Genomic DNA, 6,204 nt, shown 5'->3' with positions numbered 1-6,204 from the left:
TCGATTGGTGTTGAATTCCTTGCACCAGGTCGTCAGGTATGTTGGGAATCTTTGTTGGGTCATGATCACGGCGAGTAGGAGGTGGTCGACACAGTTGAAGGCTCCTTGTATATCATTTGTGAGGAGTGCTGGTCTGTCTATGGTAGTTCCTGTAGTTCGCTTGATCAGGAGGTTCTGTTGTATGGGCGTGAGCGTGCGGAGTAGAGCATCGATCGCTGAGATTGTTGGTCTGCCTCCGAATTGGTCTTTACTGAGGGTTTCCAAAATGGATCCGGCAGTGAATAGTCTTGTTCCACTATTTTTTCTAGTACTTTGCTAAAGCATTGTAATAGAGAGATGGGTCGATAGGCTTTGGCCGATGAGTAGTCTGATTTTCCTGGTTTCGGGATTGGTATGCATTTCGCCACTTTCCATCGATCTGGTTGGACTCCATGTCGGAGCATGGCTGAGAACATATTTTGGAAGAGCTGGGTGTTTGCCTTGATTGTTGCTTGTATGAATGGGTATGGGATGTTATCGGGTCCAGTGGCTGAGTGTGTTGGGCATGATTTGATTGCGGATGTAATTTCTTCTGTTGTGACTTCCTGGAAATCGTCACTAAGGTCAAATGTGGGGGGTCTTATTTGGAGGGGGGGGTTGTTGGGGGACGTCCAATTTGTGGGGAAGAGTTGGGCTCTTAGAGCTTGGCACTTCCCCGCAAACGTTTCTTCACCTTGAATAGTTGGGATTGTGATGTCCCTTCTTTTCCCTTTGTTGACTAGTTTCCAGATGGCAATTCCTTTGGCCTCCGTCATTTCTTTCTCCCTTTGTTCCGCCTTGGTTTTGCGGATTGCTGCGGTCCATTTCCTACTGATTTTCCTGAAGGCTTCTCTGTCTTCGTCTTTTTGAGTGTTTTTGGCTTTCCTCTCTAGTGTGTTGAGGGTTGATTTGAGTTTCCTCAGTTCTGGGGTCCACCATTTCTTAGATTTGAGATGTCCTTGGCTTCACGGGGTGACTTGGTCTATTAGATTATCTATGTGTTCGAGGATGAAGTCGACTGATTGCTTTGTGTGGTTCTGGCTTTCCCATGCTTCGGGGGGAAACTGGAGGCCTGAGATGTTTTCTTCCAGTTTTCCCCAGTTCGTTCGATGCCATAGCCTTCTGGGTGTGTGGGGGGGTTTCTCTATTCGTAGTTGTAGAATGGTTTTCCCATGATCGGAACCTGCTCCATATCGGTCGATGTTCCAGCGGGTATCGTGGTACAGTATTGGTACTTTGACTAATGTCAGGTCAATAATGGTCGGTCTGTTGTTGTTCCTGGGGAAATGTGTGAATTCGCCTGGTTCGTTAAGTAGGGATAGCCTTTGTCGATCGATCCATCTCTTTAGTTTCCTGGATCCGGGTTTGTCCGTTCTGATTGTGTTGGTGTAGTCGTGGGATCTGTGTCCATACCAGAGTTGGTGGTGGCTGTTGAAATCTCCCATGAGAAGGCAGTTTCGGATGGTTGTTATCTGTCTGAAGATTTCTGCGAAGGGTCCGCTTCGTCCTGCTGAGTATATGTTGAGGATTTGTGTTTTTTGGCTTTGGATTTCCACCGTGACGGAGACGATGAAGTTATTATGTGTGTAATGGTGTTTTGGTTTTAGGTTGGCGTGTTTTCTGATATATGTTGCGGCTTTGGTGCCCTTGTTGCTGGCTGTGAATAGATAGAAAAGAGGGGATTCTGGTGGGTGGCCTTCCTTGTTGTTCCATGGTTCTTGTAACAAAAGAAACAGTATGTTGTTGTCCTGTTCTGCTTCCTCCACTACTGACTTTGTTGTAAGCTTATTTTTCGCCCAGTTCAGTTGCTGTACGATAGCCGTGGTCCTTTTGGTGTGGCTCATTGGGTGTTATTCATGGCGGCATCTTCTTGTGGGGGATTTTGGGCCGGGATGACAATGGGTATTGGTAGTGGGCTTGGGTTTGTGTCTGGTCCCAGTTTGTTTGTAATGCGGATTTTAGTGCGTTGTGGGCAGTTGGCGTCTGTTGCTTTGTAAGGGGCCTTGCAGTGGTAGCATCGGATGGGTGTATGGATGCATCTGGTGCCTCCTGAGCATTCGGAGCATGGGTGTTCCTTTGTTTGGTGGTTTTCTGCGCAATGTCCACATCTCCCGGTTTGGTGGGGGCATCTCTCATGTCGGTGCCCATATTCTAGGCATTTAGAGCATTGGGTTTCTGGGTTGGCTGGGAGGTAGTTGTCGATTTTGCATTGTCGGTCGAATAGGGTGAGGTATCTTAGTCCGAGGTTATCCTTTGTGTATTGTCCTGGGAGTGCGATGATCATTGATGAGTGTCTTTTCCCCACCCTCGCTTCGGGTCTGCTGAGCCATCTGGGGATTTGTGCCATTTCAAATGTGCTCCCATAGTTGCTTCTGACTTCTGAGGCCATTACCTGTCCTGCTTCATAGCCATCTCCGATGGTTGTGGGGATTCCATGTATGATAAATTTAGACCATCTGGAATTAACTCTGATGTCAACAAAGGGTACCTTGAGTTCTTTCAGGGCTGCTTCGATTTCTTGTTTGTATTCGAAGACTTTCGAGGCGGGTGTGGCGAATTTGGTTTCTAGGACTATGTTGTTTTTTGAGGTTTTCCTGGCGGCGATGAATTGACAGTCCGGGTTTTCGATTTTGGAGTTGATTCTTGTCCTGATGTCAGAGGGGTGACCGGTGATTCCTTATTCGTTTCAATGACAATCTCTCTGTTGATTTTGGTGACTTCCGGTTTGAATAGGGGATCTGCTTTAGCCTTGGGTTTCCTCTTGTTCGTGACGGTGGTGTATTCGGGGTTGTCGTTTCTTGCTGCGATGGATGCGTAGGATTTTGGTGCTGGTAGTGTTGGAATCTCTTTGCCTTTTCCCTTTGATTGTTGGGCATGGTTCGGGTTGTTGGCGTGGTTCATGTTGTTGGTGGGTGTGGTGATAGGAGCGATGGTGGCAGCGGCGACGGAGGCAATTGCGGATGCTCTTCCTTCGTTGACTGCTTGGTTGCTAGGTCTGTTGGCGGAGAGGTTGGTGAGCTGTTGTTGGAGACGGTGGAGTTTTTCAGAAGTTTTGTCTTGGTTTTTTGTCATCTCAAACATTTGTTTGGCCAGGACGTCGACGGTGTGTTTAAGGGTTTCGTTTTGGGTGGATAAGACTTCAATGGTAGCTTTTAAATCCTTATTGTTTTGTTCGGTTGTTTGGTTGAGGGGTACAAGTGCTACGGTGAGGGTATTTCTAATTACCCATGAGACGTAATTTAGGTCCAGTCTGGCGTGGGTTTCTTGGGGAACGATGCTGGGGTGGATGTAATCGTACTTTGGTGCGTATGGTTCATTGTATTGTGTGTGTTCAGCGAAGATGGAGAAAGGTTCGTTACCGAGCTGGGTTTGTTCGATGGTGGTGGACTGGGTTTGTTGGGTAGATTGGGTGTCGGGGAAGCGAGGGGGTGCCGGTGTTCCTGGTGGGGGAGCTCCCGCGAACCAGGAGCTCGAAGAGGCTTGTTGGGACATCACTGATGTTCCAGTTCGGGTTGGGTTGGGAAAGACTTCTGATAAGGTTCTCTTTCTTCCTGCGAGGTTTGGTGGGTTTGGTGGGGTTGGTGAGGCCAGGTTGTTGATTTCGCAACGGTCGCGAGGCTTAAGCGAGGGCTGAGGGGTAAAAGGTTCACAGCTCAGGGACTAAAGCGTGAATAACTTCGCGTACGAACAGATGTGCAATAGGATACCAATAGATTACGGAGTCTATTGACATACAGGGTCGTGTTCGAGTAAAAGTTTTATCGAGAATGCAGGCCAAAAATTATTGTTTGATCGAAAGTTTTGGTGTTGCGCGGGGTAGATACAAGAGGTTCCGTGAAGAGAAAAGGAAAGGAAGAGAAACATGAAAAGGCACGAGACAACGCTCCCTTATATATCCAACCCCTAGTCCATTGATGACTACTACTCCGCGTAACGGAAACCGAAAGAACACAGCAGAAACTCCATTACAAATCATAGTTCAACTGCGCAATACTTTCTCTTCACGATCCAATCCATCACCCTAGCCAGAATATAATATTGCCGTCACACAGGTTATGAGTATTTTGCTACGGTCACAAAGGTTGTTTTCCTTTGTTAAACAAGTGGTTCAGGAGGGATAAGAGTTCACAATTCAGGGACCAGAGAGTCAATAACTTGGCGTACAAATAGATGTTCGATAAGATTTTAGTATATTGTGCGGTCTACTGACACACAGGATCATGTTTGCAAAAAAATTTTATCGGTTTTATTAGGATTGTAAGTTGTTAATATCATATATCAGAATTTAGTTTATGAGTATATTTCAAAATTTTCTTTAGCTTTCGAAGTTAACGTTTCTCAGATTAAGATAACATCTTTCAAAGAAATTTGGTGTGTGGGTCGGAAAAAATAATCCAGTAAGTTACAAGAAGTAATCAATTGGCTTGAATTTTTGAGCAACCCTAACAATACACAATATGGAATGTCGGTCATGGATCGTCACTCACATATTTGGTTTCAAGTATTGCGAATATCATTGTCCGAAATTGAAATGCGAATTACTGTTAGAAAACACAGCCGGGCGGTAAGCTGAAGATCAGAATCGGAGTCGGTGTAATAAAACACACTGGAGTCAAGGAGTGGGATTTGCCCGATTCGGTAACCTGGAAATCAGAATCAGAAATTCATGTATTCCATCGAAGCGGAGGATGGGGAAACTCGGCATCGTTAAATTTCGAGCTCCGTCATGATCGTGGGCTTGGGGCGGTGCAATCGGTACCATGTAGTCATCGATCGTGGTACCCGCCCGGTGAGTGACGGCACCGGAAGTGCTCCAGAACTGCCCGCCAATACTCACAGGGAGTTACCCTACCCAACAGCCCCCAACCACCACCTACGCCCCTGCCATCACGACCACCACCCTCGGTACCTACATATTTGACGATGGCAATGGACTTGGGGCGGCCTATTTAATCCGTAGGCACGGAATCGGGAAATGTGAGGTGAGGGTTGCTGGGCAATCTCAAAATCCTGGCGACATTGCCCGACTTGACTGCAACAATACACAAATGTGTATTTGGTGGAGATTGAATCTGTGTCGTGGGTAGTTAGGGTTACCAGCTTTCCTCAAGAAGTGTAATACAGAAATCTGTATTTGGTGGAGGTTGACACTGGTATGTGGCTAGTTAGGGTTACGAGTTTTTGCCTCGAAGTGTAATAGAGAAATATGTATTTGGTGGAGGTTAAAACTCGGTTGTGGGTAGTTAGGGTTACGAGCATATCTCTCGAAGTGTAATGCTGAAATGTGTATTTGTTGGAGGTTGAATCTGTGTTGTGGGTAGTTAGGGTTACGAGTGGCTATCTGGAATTGTAATACAGAAATCTGTATTTGCTGGAGGTTGAAGTTGAGTTGGGGGTAGGGTTACGAGTGGCTATCTGGAATTGTAATACTGAAATCTGTATTTGGTGGAGGTTGAAACTGGATTGTGGGTAGTTAGGGTTACCAGCATTCCTCTCGAAGTGAAATACAGAAATCTGTATTTGGTGGAGGTTGACACTGGTATGTAGCTAGTTAGGGTTACGAGTGGCCATCTGGAATTGTAATTCAGAAATGTGTATCTGTCGGAGATTGAAGCTGGATTGTGGGTAGTTAGGGTTACGAGCATCCTTCTCGAAGTGCAATGCTGAAATGTGTATTTGTTGGAGGTTGAAGTTGAGTTGTTGGTAGTTAGGCTCTGAGATACACCAGACGATACAAAGAGATTTCTTACCTACCTACCGAGACTTGTATGCCCCGCAATGAGAGTTTTGTGTACTTTTATCATTTGATATCGTCGTAATATATCTAGATGGAAAGTAAACTCCTAGCGTCTCCATACTAGTATTTTTGCCCCGGTTAATGGCTTTCATAACCAATTTTTATTGGGCCAACGGGATAACTCGCCAAAAGTTACATTAACAAGAACATCATTTCCACCAACCGTCACATATGGATAGCAACGATACAGAATACAGATTGTCAGTCATATATCGTCAGTTACATATTGTTTTGGAAGTGTTCTAAATAGTGCGATTTGGGATTGAAATCCGAATTAGTTTGAGAAAAGACATCTGTGGCATGTAGTACGATTCGGCTAATTATGTAAACAGGAGGTATGAATCAGGATTGTTTCAACATGGTAACCTATAGGTCAGAATCCGAATCGG

This window comes from Morchella importuna, assembly GCF_003444635.1.
Source record: "Morchella importuna strain M04M26 chromosome Unknown Morimp01GS031, whole genome shotgun sequence".
NCBI classification, from domain to species: domain Eukaryota; kingdom Fungi; phylum Ascomycota; class Pezizomycetes; order Pezizales; family Morchellaceae; genus Morchella; species Morchella importuna.
This window is presented reverse-complemented; position numbering follows the sequence as displayed.